Raw genomic sequence first — 14,169 nt, 5'->3', positions numbered from 1 at the left:
TTGGATGTTCACCTTCCTAGACCAGGATGGAGGGGGGAGGACTTCGGACTTTCCACAGGGCAGGGAGCCCTGACTGCTCTTCAGACTTGAGAGGGAGGGGGAGAGGAGGGGAGGAGGGTGGGAGGAGTGGGAGGCTGGGAGGAGGCGGAAAATTTTTTTTTCTTTCTCAATAACAAAAAAAGGATTAGGATAATACAATCTAACAATACATTACAATATAACACAATTAAACAAAAACTAACACATTGAAATTGGGCACCACAAGCAAGATTTCCAAGAGTGTGACAATGTCTAGGTAAAGGTAAGGAACATTAGGTGTGGAGATAAGGCAACAGCATTATTGTATAGGATAGGATCTCTGAAAATGGAAGGCTCTGCTCTGAAGAGCAGTGAGGGAGCATTCCGCTGAGGTTTAGACACCTGTCCAGTGATGCAGAGTGCAGCTTCATCGAGGGGACACATACTGCATTGAGGGGAGATGACAGCTTTGCCTTAGGTGCTGTGGCTGCAAAAAACTATCATGATTTTCCTGTTTTAGATATGTCAGATGAATACCACCAAGCTGGCATACCTGGACCTGCTCCTTGTCAACCTGGCATGACTCAGAATTTAGGTATCTTACTTTACATATGTGTGACGTGTTTTGTTTTTTTGTTTTTTGTTTTTGTATATATCTTTGTCCTGGCAATACCCATTCCTTTCCCAGCCTCCGTTTTCGGTTTGGCCACACCCTTTCCAGCTACCTCTTGTGACATTTGGTTAGTGTCTCTATTGGCTATGAATCTATCCTGCTTTCTGCTCTTGCTCACTGTTCTGATTCTCTGAGGTTTTCTAACAACCAAGAGCTCTGAGCTTCTCTATCTAGGGCGGTATTTTCTGGCTTCCTCATACTGAGAGACAATGCTAGGAAGTATTAAGAGCCTGGGCTTTGGGTTCACATAAGTTTTGGTTCCAGAACTAGATTTGATGTAAATTCTTACATGTTAAAATTAATTGATATAATTTTATATTGGGATGATAAGTGATAAGTGTATAGTTATTTAAGTGCTATTCAATATTATTTTATTACAATTTTTGGAACTTTTGATCAGCTTTTGGAATCAATGCAGAGAATAAAGGCAAACCCCATGCTTTACCTGTCTTACCTCATATCTCTATCCAGAGATATAAAAGCATCATGTTAGTTTTAAATATTAATGACTTAACTTTCAGGAGTTGTGTTAGTGCCTGGTCTGAGATTATATAGATACTGCACAATTAAGAGGTGTCTGACTCCCTAAGCCATTCATAAGGAAGGGTCATGGTAGAATGGAAAACTGGCCAAATGGTATATTTTTTTCTCTTCTAGAAGCAGCTGGATCACATATCCCTGACATGTAATTCAAAGCCAACTTTAAAATACTGAGTTGCAATGATTGGTGACAATGTTGATACTGTGCCGTGAGACGCCAATTGAAAACATTTTTGTTGTTTCTATTGAGACAGAATTTTACTATGCAGTCCCGGTTGGCTTCAACTCATGGCACAGCCTGGGTTAGCCTCAAGTTTGCAGCCATCTTTCTGATTCAGTCTGTCAAACATTGGGACTGCTAGCATGTGCCACCAAAACAAGCCTGAAAATAAGTTATTAATCAAAGAAGAATTTTCTTAAAATATAACAATGGAAATAGAATCATCAAACTTGAGGGACTAGAGAGCTGACTGTGGTTAAAGTGCTTGCCTCTCTTCCAGAGGGTCCAAGTTCAATTCCCAGCACTTACATCAGTAGGTTATAACTGCCTAAAAATCTAGCTCCAGGAGAGCTGACACCTTCTTCTGGTGACTCCACTAGCTCATATACATATGCCACACATACTCTCTCTCACATACATTACAGAAATAAAAAGAAATCTTTAAAAAAAACCTACTTGATTGATAAATGTGAGATCATAATTTATTTAACTGGAATTCATTTGGCTTAATGTACATTGTGGATGAGACACTTAGGTGAAAAAAAGCTATGAATACAAACTTGCTTCAGTAATTGGTCAGGACACCAGAGTAAAAGTACATCTTTTGCCCCTTCTTCCATGACACAAAACTGAAGTTACCAGGACGTGACTACACATTGAAGTTGATGACTATGGCAGGACACTAGAGTTTTATAGTACAAGGATAGATCAGGGAGATTTCCAAAATGGAAAAGTTTTTAAAAAAACAAAATAAAAACAAAAGAATGGGGCTGGAGAGTTCCCTCAGCAGTAAACAGTACCAGCTGCCCTTTTGGAAGAACCCACTCAATTCCCAGCACCTTAATGGTGTCTTAAAACTAACTATAACTCCAGTACCAGGAGAACTGGTACCCTCTTTTGACCTCTGAGAGTACCAGACACAAATGTGGTGTACAGACACACATATAGGCAAAACACAATAAAATAACAAAAGAAAGAAAGAAGGAAGAAAGGAGAGAAAAATAAATGATAAATGAAGGATTCCTCTTCCAAATAGAAACTCCTGAACTCCTGCTACCACTCCATCGCTCATTCCTCAGAATGCTGTGTCTTGTTCTCCACACCTTCAAGAAGGGACCCCTGGCTTAAATTTTACTTGGAAACACAAAAGACTCAGGATAGCTAAAACAACTCTGAGCCATAAAAACAGGACTGGTGGTAAAATCATTCCAATTTCAAGTTATATCACAGAGTTCCAGTGAGAAATCTAGCATGGTACTGACAAAGAAACAGATACAATATCTCAATTAAATATAATTGAGAGCCTATAAATAAGCTTGTGTGCCAACAGTGCTCAAAATTTGAGAAAAAAAAGCCAAAAATACATATTGGAGAATCAATTGTGGTGGTCAAACTGGATAGTTACATGTAGAAGGATGAAACTGGAGCTATATCTTTGTCTCTGCACAAAATTCAACTACAAATAGGTCAAGAGCTTCAACATAAGACTTAAAAACAGCTGGAATATGATGGAGGAAAAGTATATGCTTCAAATTATAGTCACAGGAAAGGACTTTCTGAACAGAATCTTCTCAGCCAGGTATTCACACAAAAAATTGACAAATGTGACCTCATGGAACTAAAAAAGAAAACAAAACCAAACCATTTTTGTATAGCAAAGGATACCATTATTTGAATGAAGAGGCAATCTAATAATGGGGGTGGGGATCTTGTGCCAGCTATACCTGTAACAGAGGCTTGATATCTGATATACAAAGAACTGAAAAATTAAATGCCAAGAAAAAATAATTAAAAATTGCAGCTGAACAGAGAATTCTCAGAAAAAAATTACAAATGACTGAGGAACATTAAAAATATATTTAGCATCTTTAGTCATTGAGGAAATGCAAATTGGAATTACTTTGAGATTTCATTTTGCTCAAGACTGAATGACTAAGTTGGAAAAAAAAAGACAAAAAAATGGTAGTACGGATGTTGGGAAAGAGGAACACTTATTCATTGTAGGTGGGAGTAGAAACTGGTTTAGCTACTATAGAAATCTGTTTGGAGATGCCAAAAAAATTTCTAAAATTCTATCTACCATATGATCTACTCTTGGACATATTACCAAAGCACTCAGTGTCCCAGAAATACTTGCTAATCCATGTTCATTTGTGCTCTATTCAAAATGTCCAGGAAATAGAAACAGCCTAGATGCCCATTGACTAATGAGTAACGCATATGTGATACCCATAGACAATGGAATATTATTCAGCTGTTCAGGAAAAATTGTGACAATTTTATGTAATAGATGGATCTGGAAGCAATCAATCCTGAGTGAGACACAGAAAGACAAATGTTACATGCTTTCAATTATATGTGCATGCTAGCTCTGAAATTTTGGATCACTGTCTTGAAATTTGAGGATCCATGGGGATCAGTAAAACTGTAGGGGGAATTGGTGGGGGAATCTCAAGGGGGAAGGGATGAAGCACAAGTCACACGAAGGAGGAATGGGGAATAATGGAACAGGAATGATTGGAGGCAGGAATGAAAGGACAGAGGAGGGGAAGTTAATACTATAGGCCTTTGAGAAAGTCACATGGAAAACTGGTTTGTAGAATAGTCCTAAAATACACACATATAAGTATATTTGTACATAAATATACACATACAAAAAATTTAAAGGATCTTACCCAATAGCAGGAAAACAATGTTCCTTCTAGACACCATGGATCATCAACTAAAAAGATTATTTCCAGGAGTGGGTTACTCATTTTTGGAGTTGTTGATCAGTGGGGTCCCAAATACCTCCAAACATTAAAGGCTATTTCCATTGCTCTTAGTCACTATGCAGAACTTGATGGTGAGACCCTACTGCTGAAGATAGAACATACTTGAATCATGGAACATGAAAAAATCAAGTTGGTAGTAACCTGGAAGCTTTGTGTCTTGGTGTACCTTTCATGACACCAGAAGATGCTATGTACATAAACAAAGGAGAAAAGAATATTATTCATCATGATTAAATTTGCTTCATACCAGAACCTAGGAAGGAAGAATGGTTTTTTTGAATCAATAGATTTCATACATGATTTACTAGCCTTATCTCTTTAGATATTGAAAAGGCCTTTGACAGTGTCTCACAGCCCTTCAAGATAACAACTTCTAATAAGCTAAGTAGGCTGTGAGGATCCAGACAGAACCTTCATCTGGCGACATATGGAGATAGAGACAGTGACCCACATGGGAGTACTGGACTGAGCTCCCAAGGTCCAGTTGAAGAGCAGAAGGACGGAGAATATGATCAAGGAAGTCAGGACCACGAGGGGTTGATCCACCCACTGAGACAGTGTGCCTGAACTAATGGGAGCTCACCAAAGACAGCTGGACTGGAAGTGAACAAGCACTGGATCAAACTGGACCCTCTGAATGTGGCTGACAATTGGGGCAGACTGAGAAGCCAATGATAATGGCACTGGGATTTGTCTCTACTGCAGGTACTGGCTTTTTGGGATCCTAATCTATTTGGATACATACCTTCCTAAGCCTGAATGTAGAGGGGAGGGCCTTGGACTTACCACAGGGCAGGATACCCTGCCCTCTCTTAGGACTAGAGGGGGAGGGAGGGTGATTGGGGGAGCAGGAGGGAAGTGGGAGGAGGGGAGGAAGTGAAAATTTTGATTCCTATTATTTATAAAGTAATAAATAATTAAAAAAACAAATAAGTTAAGTATAGAAGGAATATACTTTAACATAGTAAACACTGTATATGATTACAGATGGAGGCTGCTTGTTTGTTCCCTGGCTTCCCATACCAGAAATAACTGCACAAAACTGTATTAATTAAAACACTGATTGGTTTATTAGCTTGGAATGCTTATTAACTAACTCTTACATCTTAAATTAACCCATTTCTATTATTTTATATTTTGCCTTGAGGCTTGCGGTTTATCAGTACTGGTGAGCACGTAGGTATCTTTTTACTCTGGCAGCTACAGGGCATCTCTCTGACTCCACCTATTCTTTCCTCTTCTATCTGCTTGGAATTCCTGCCTTGACATATTCTGTGCTGCAATAGGCCCAAAGCAGGTTCTTTATTAACCAATGATATTCACAGCATACAGAGGGGAATCATCAGGTTCTATTCATAAAAAAAATACTAAAGATACTACCAGAAAACTTAGGTGTGATGAACACATTTAACCATGAAGAAAACACAAATTTGTCATACAATAGTATCATCATACAATTCAATATATACAATAAAATGTATAATAATCAGTATTTTTTCAAAAGAGCAGTAATGAATATTCATATAAATACATCAGGAAAACAATCACATTTATAATAGCCTCAAAAACAAACAAAACTAAGTCCAACCAAATAAGTGAAACATTTCTTCAATGAAGATTTTACACTGAAGAAATTGAAGAAGACAGTGAAATATGGAATGACTTCCCATGCCAGTGGCTAATCAAAATTAACATTCTAAATGTGTCTTTTTTTTTACCCAAAGTGACCTAAAGATTCAATGCAATTGTCATCAAAATTCTAATGACTTTATTTACAGAAATGTAAAAAATTCTAAAATTTATATGGAAATACAAAGTACTCAGAATATACAATGCAATCCTGAGAAGGAAAATAGCAATGCTGGAGTTATCACCACACCCAATTCCAAGTTATTCTACAGAGCCATACTACCAAAAGTACCGTGGACTGGCACCAAGATAGACATATAATTAAATGGAAAATAGGATCCCATTGCAACCAGTTGATTTTGACAGAGATGACAAAAACAAACATTGGAGAAATAAGGCTTCTTCAACAAACGCTGTTGAAAAAACTGGGTATTCACATGAAGAAGAATAAAGCTAGATCTCCATCCCTTACCCTGTGTAAACATCAACTCAAAATAGATGGAAGACCTTCATATAAGCTTAAACTTGCGGAAGAAAATGCAGGGACAAGATGATTAGACATAAGTATGTACAAGTACTCTTTGAAAAGAATTCCAAGAATTGACAACTGAACTATATGGAATTTAAAAAGCTTCTGCATAGCAGAAGAGATCATTTGTATATACAAGTTTCTGTCTCACCCTGTTTAACAGCCATTCAGTCCCAAAGAAACACACAGAGGCTTATATTAATTATAAACTGTTTGACTTATTATCTCAGACTTATTATTAACCAGCTCTCATAACTCAGATTAACCCATCATTCTTGTCTATGTTTAGCCACGATGCTTGACTCCTTTTCTCACTGAGGCACCCTCATCTTGCTTCCTCTGCATCTGGCTGCTGACTGACTCTCTGCCTTTCCTCTTCCCAGAATTCTCTTTGCCTGGTTGTCCCACTTATACTCCTGCCTGGTTACTTGCCAATCAGAATTTTATTAAACTAGTACAAGTGATAAATCTTTACAGTGTATAAGAGCATTATGTAGCATTGGTGATGTTAAAAGACAACCTACAGAACATACAAAAAAAATCTTTGCTGGATAAGCATGGGGGTAAGTAATTAACTTCTAGATATGTGGAGAGCTCAAAATACTAAACACCAAGAAAACAGACAATTCAACCAATAAAGACACTAATAAAATGAACAAATTGTTTTCATAAGACAAATCAAATGACTCAATACCAAATAAAACAAATATTCACCAGAGAAATGCAACCAGGGAAACAAATTAAAAAGAAATTGAGATTCTGTGTCTCCTGAGTCAAAATGGCTCTCATTAAAACAAAACAAAACAGACATAAGTAACAGTAAATTCTGTGGACTGTGGGGGAAAGCTTTCCTTATACATTGCTAGTACTAATGCCAAAATAATCTAGGTAGTGTGAAAAGAAGTATGGAGGCTACTCAGTAAACTAAAAAAGTGCCATATGATCTGAAATACCACTCCTGGGTTTATACATGAAGGACTTTAATATACCCCACAAATACTATATATTGATATTGAGTAGCACAATATTTACAGTAGCCAGATTATAGTCAGTCTGTGTATCTTTAAATAGAAAATAGATTAAAAAGGACAATATATTTGGTTCACAATGGAGTTTTTTCAGCCATAAAGAATTATGCAATTATGTTGTTTGAAGGAAAATAGACAGTGTTCATAATATTAAGTGACATAAGACAGAATCAGAAAAACAATATTACAAAATTTCCATCACTTGTGGATCCTAGATTTTCTATAGGTACCTAATTTTCTATAGGTACTTATGCATATTTTTCTTTTTTGAATAATTTGTCATTAAAGTAGAAACAAGACTGTCTGAACAACTAATGGATGTTAGCAGAGGGGGAAGATGAATCAAAGGGACTCTCTGGGGTGACTAATAAAAGTGCATCATACACTTGTACCTTTCTTTGTCCCTGAGTATGGACAATGAACACATGCTGATAGAAGAACTTCATTCCAAATAAAACACAAGTAGAAAATCTAGAGACCAGAGACTAGACAATGAGGGCAACAAAATACCCTAGCAACAACAGGCCATCCCCCCTGCATAAGGAAGAGTTCCTCCCATATGAGAATAAGTTGAGTCCCATATGGGAATAAAGTTGAGAGTCCCAATAAATTTTGTTGGCACAAAATCTGACAAAATTCAGGGTTTTATTCTAAATGGATAAGAAACCTGGGATTTGGCTTTGGAAGAAAAATTATTTGTGTCTTTCAGCTCCTTGCCCTGCTGTGGAACAATCTTTGTACACTGTAAGTATGTATTACTCCCATTGATTAATAAAGAGCTTACTTACTGGATTATTGCTGGGCAGTAGAGATTGGGTAGGAGAACCAAAATAGGAGAATTCTGGGAAGAAGAGGGCAGAATCAGAGGAGTCTCCAATCAGACACAGAAAGAAGCAGGACATGTACAAAATGAGTTAACAAGCCATGAGTCATGTGGTAGAACTTAGATAGGAAATATGGGTTAATTTAAGTTGTAAGAGATAGGTCATAATAAGCCTGAGCTGTCAGTCTAGTGTTTATGATTAATATCAAGCCTCTGTGTGGTTATTTGGGAAGTGGCTGCCAAGACAAAGAGAAATTCTGCCTTCATTCTATGGATAGAGTAGCTGAGGGCTGTTTTGTGAAGGAACTGACTGTGTGGATTAAGAAAAATAAAAGAATACTAAAAGCAATTAGAAGAAACTTAACAAAATGACATGAAAAAGTTTTATTGTTCCATGATTATTCCCAATGTGATCTTTCAGTCAAAAGACACAGACTAGCCAGATGTGTTGAAAAGATGTAAAAATATGTGGAGCTGGAATGTAGTTCAGTTGTTAGAACACTTGGTAGCATGTGCAAAGACCTAGATTTGACCCTAGCACTACATAACTCAGATACAGCAATGCTTACCTGTAATCCCAGCACTAGGAAGATGGGGGTAGGATCATACTGTAACATAATAAAAGATATTAGTCAACATCATATTAATGGGAAGTGGGGAGCTGGAATAAGAGAAGGGTGTCTGTCCTTCCTATCCTCACATAAATGATACGGTCAGAGCAGTTAGGATAGAGAAAGAAATAAAAGTGATACAAATAGAAAAAGTGGAAGCCAAAAGGTCTCTGATTGAAGATACTATCATTCTATTCCATTCCAAGGGAAGGTTCATGCAGCAGAAGTTCTAGCATGTAAGTAGTGCATGGACAAACTAAAAAACGAGTTTTTGCTAGGGAACGTAGTAGAGACCTGATGTGGGATTCTCCTCTGTATGCTGTCAATACCATTGATTAATAAATTGCCTTGGCCTATTGATAGGGCAGAACATAGGTAGGCAGGAAAAACTAAACTAAATGCTAGGAGAAAGGAAGCAGAGATAGAGAGAAGCCATGTAACTACACTGGAGACAGATGCTGGAACTTTAGCCGGTAAGCCACAGCCATGTGGCTATACACAGATTAATAGAAATGAGTTAATTAATATATAAGAGTTAGCCAATAAGAAGCTAGAGCTAATGGGTCAAGCAGTGACTTAATTAATACAGTTTCTGTATGATTATTTTGGGCCTAAGAAACCAGGAAATAACAAGCAGCCTCTCTGAAACAAATTGGCCCCAACATGGTGGACTAAATCCATGTAAAACCTGAGAGGGCTTAGAAAAGAATTCTAGACACTAAAAAACAAAGTTTAGCCACATTTATTTTTTCCAAATGGTCTTTGCTTGCTGGCAGCATGCTGCGCCTCCTTTAAGAGAGGTTTTCCTGACTTAGCAGTAGCAGAAAAAAGTCATGCCATTTTGAAATGCTAGCTTTCTGGATCATGCTGCCAGTACCACCTCTGGCTCTTTCATGAGGCCAAGAATTTAAATGGGGTATGTAATCAGCCTGCTACAAACTGCTTAATGGCTTAATGTAGACCTGTTGCTCACTTGGAACTGGAGCAACGTGCTCGGCTTGCAGAGGAGGTTAACAGACTTCCACCTTGCTGAAGTGTGTGTAGCAATAAGGCAAAACCATATATACCCTAGTAATGCCGCAGCTTAAGTTTTAAGAAATGCTTAGCATTTTAAGAAACACTCCTGAACAGTAAATAATTACAGATACACAATAAAGACAGATTCAGATGGAAAAAACCTCTATATGGGTCACGATGTTGGATAAATGCACATAGGTTTGGAAAAGAGAAGAAAAAAGAGTAAAGATAGTTATAAGAAGAAGTTTGAATGACTTTTAAAAAAACAAAAGAAAGTTTTTAAAGAGACAGAGTATAGACAATCATAGATTAAAGGAGTAAAAATAACAAAATAAATATTAAAAAGTAATAGAGAAGCCATATCAAAATTGAATATACACAGAGAGTCTAGAATATGTATACTATTGTGTTTTCTTTAAATTTTTTGACTGTGAAAGAGCTACAAAACCAACATGTATACTTTAAAGGTATCTTGATTTCAGAATTTGGGTATAAGGATATGTTGCTTTGGAAAAGGGGTTCTGCTTTTGTTTCCACAGAAGATGAGAACCTGTGGATTGGTTCCAGATTAATATGGTTTGATGGACCAAGCTCACCTGAAATTTTGCCATGAACACCCTCCCAAAAATTACTTCACCCAGCTGCTGACTTAGATAAACCTACCACACAGGATACACTGTGAAAGACCTGATTAACAGCACTCCCAACTAGCAGAACTATACCCAAATTCCAAATATTATTTATAAATGTTTCTTTACATTTAAAGGGTGATACACTATATAGATTTGCATGGGTATGGATCTTGGTTTATTAATAGAAATTTAAGGTCAATTTAAATTTTATAATTACATAAAATTATATACATGTTATACTGTGTATAGATATTTCTACTCTTGATTATGGTATTGTGTTTGTGTAGTTCATTAAAAAATGTAATGCATAATTAAGAAATTCAGGTTAATAGATAGCCATTCTTAATAGTTAAGTTTATAGTCATGTTTATTAGGTTTTCTAGATATATAGAAATTTATTTCAGTTAGATAGATATTCTTCAAATATTTCAAAGACCTTCAGAATATTGCATTTAAAATGTTTAAGAACTTAGGACTTTTCATGACAGTGAGACACGTCTGCTCCTGGCATCACCAATCTACTTCAAGAGGAAGATGGGCATTGAAGAGGCTCCTTATGGAGGTGGTTAGCCATTTGGGCAAGAAACTGCTCTTGCCTGGACTGCTCAGTGTTGTGCTATGTGAACTGGACATGCAGGACCCACAGAGAAATGACTGCTGAATTTTTCTAAGGGTAGGGTGATCATTTGGAATTCCTGCTTCATAAAAGAGTCTGCCAGACACATTCAGGACACAAAAGAAAGTGACTGACAAACTGCCAATATAGGCAGAACTAACTGTCTTTGAAATTTCCTGTTTTGTGGAAAAGTCTGCTGGATACTAATGGGCCTGTAGGCTGAAGATGGATGCCCCAATGGTACATAAGAACTTTGGGTGGTTGTCCAGGCAGCAAGATGTTTCTTTTAATTCTAGAATTTTGAAAGTTGCTTACAATGTACTTCCTGTTTACTTAGGTAATATTATATCCTTCTGGAGTCTTTGATGGAGTTGAAGAATCGTTAAAATTATAGTTTTCCTTAGTTATGATAAAGATAAAGTAGATACAAATATTGTAACTATAATTCTTGTTTGATACCTGTTTTCTTATATGTAACTTTACTATCTTAAAGTTAAAACCTTCCTTTTCATTTGAACAGAAAAGGGGAGGTGATGTGTGATTCCCCTCTGTATGTTGTGAATACCATTGGTGAATAAAGAAACTACATTGGCCTGTTGATAGGGCAGAACTTAGGTAGGTGGGAAAAGCTAAACTGAATGGTGGGAGAAAGGAGGTAGAGTCAGAGAGAAGCCATGTAGCCCTGCTGGAGACAGATTCCAGAACTTTAGCTGGTAAGCCACAGCCACGTGGCAATACACAGATTAATAGAAATTGGTTAAATAAATATGTAAGAGTTAGCCAATAAGAAACGAGAACTAGCCGGGCGGTGGTGGCACACGCCTTTAATCCCCATACTCAGGAGGCAGAGGCAGGCAGATCTCTGGGAGTTTGAGGCCAGCCTGGTCTACAAGAGCTAGTTCCAGGACAGGCACCAAAGCTACAGAGAAACCCTGTCTCGAAAAACCAAAAAATAAAAAATAAAAATAAGAAACGAGAACTAATGGGCCAACCAGTGATTTAATTAATACTGTTTCTGTGTGATTATTTCAGGGCTAAGTGGCTGGGAACTAAGTAGCAGCCTCCCTGCAACAGAGACCTTTCTGAACACACAGACCATATAGCAAAAAACTCAAAGAGGACATACAAGTATAGTATGGCAAAAATCTTCACAGAACAGAGATAACTCTAGATGTACTCTTCATGAGCTACAAAATAAACATCAAAACAATTTTTTTGAAAATACATGGACAATGAAACATTTTCCAACATTATAGAAAAGAATAAAAATAATTCCGCAATGTAAAGTTAAATGACATTCAATAAAAATGATTAAGCACACAATAAAACAGGAGATCATAACTGGGATAAACAGAAGTCTATAGAACAGACTAATAAATGACAGTGATGCCTGCATATGCAGAAAGTATATTGAAATAAATATTAACCAATTGCTGTTATACTCAGGGATTTAAAGAAAATAAGCAGTGGAAAATACAGAAGATATGTAAAAATGCCTAAATGGCGTCTAGATGTGAGAAAGTCGGTTTTTAAGATAAAAGTGCACATTAATGATTCCAACTGATCATATGTAACAAAAGAAACCAGCAGAGAACATGCAGACAGGAGCAGAGCAGCCTAACACAAAGCCCACAGGAAAATTACCAGTGAGACCCATGTTCAGTAACCAGTGAGTCAATACTGAGTGGCCTCACACATACAACTAGGGATTTAGAAAAAGTGGGGCTTCAAGACTCTTGAAGAAATAATAGCTTTAAATACTATTTTGGTGGACAGTAAATCTACAGACCCCAGAAACTGAAGTCCATCAAAGTGCCAGGCTGTGCACTGGCATCACACCAAGCTCCTCTGGGTCAGGTCACCGCAAACTACTGAGCACCAGAATCTTCAAAGAAGAGGGAAAAAACCACAGCGTTCAAGGAAGCAAAGAGCAAAGGCTGCAGACTTGCGAGTCCTTACTCCTGAAGATGAATAGTTTTAAAAGACTAAAAAATAACAACAAAATTCAAACATGGGGATGCAAATTCCATTCTCAGAAAATAGAAGTCTTCTAGAAAGAAAAGCAAAAGGACATTTTCAGATAAATACATGCTGAATGAACCAGCCATTAATAATCTACAACCCAGTGCTTAAGGAATCTTATTAGATCAAAGGGTAACAAGTGAAATTAAGATGGAGGTAGATCAAGTTTTCAAGCAATTATATATCAACATATAATATGCTGTAATAAATGTGTTGGTAGATGTAATTACGTATTACATAATTCTAAGATTGTAATGCTTTACATTATGGTAATACTTAATACTAACTATACAATTAATGGAATAAAATATTACATTTATTATATAATTGCTATATTTTAATGGTTGGTAGCTTATTATTAGTGACAACAATAGAACAAAGTTAATAACTTATAAACATGCACATTTATTTTGTCACTATTTTGGAGTTCATGAATGTAGGCATGTTATTGCTGGCCCAGCCCTGGGTTGCAATCAAGGCTGCTTTTACAATGGGAAGCTTCGGTACAAAGGAATATACTTCCATACTCAAGCAGAGTTGAAGCAGAATTTATTTTCTTGTGGCTGGAGATTGGTTGAAGGTCCTGGTTTTTGCTGGCCATTCCCTGGAGACTACTCTCATATCTGAGAAGTCATTCACTGTTCCTTGCAATGTGGGCTTCCTCATTGTTCTTTTTGTCTCAAGCCAACAGTAGCTCTTGCTTTAGACTGTTTAAACAGAATACCAAGTCTTATAATATAATGAGATAATGGCATTCCATCACCTTTGTCAAATAGAATAACCTAGCCAGAGGTATGGCACCTAACAACTTTGCAAATGCTCTTGATGCTACTTGCAAACGAATAAATGAGTACTGCAAATAGTTTGATCATTCATGCTGTAGAATGACATTTGCTCTCCTTAAAGCAAGAAAGTTGAATCACTAAATCTCCAATGTGAGTGTGATTAAGTTTAAATAATGTTCCAGCCCGGCGGTGGTGGCGCACGCCTTTAATCCCAGCACTCGGGAGGCAGAGGCAGGTGGATCTCTGTGAGTT

Source organism: Microtus ochrogaster, chromosome 8 (genome assembly GCF_000317375.1).
Source record: "Microtus ochrogaster isolate Prairie Vole_2 chromosome 8, MicOch1.0, whole genome shotgun sequence".
Lineage (NCBI taxonomy): Eukaryota > Metazoa > Chordata > Mammalia > Rodentia > Cricetidae > Microtus > Microtus ochrogaster.
The sequence above is the reverse complement of the archived record's forward strand: the minus strand, read 5'-3'. Positions refer to the sequence as shown.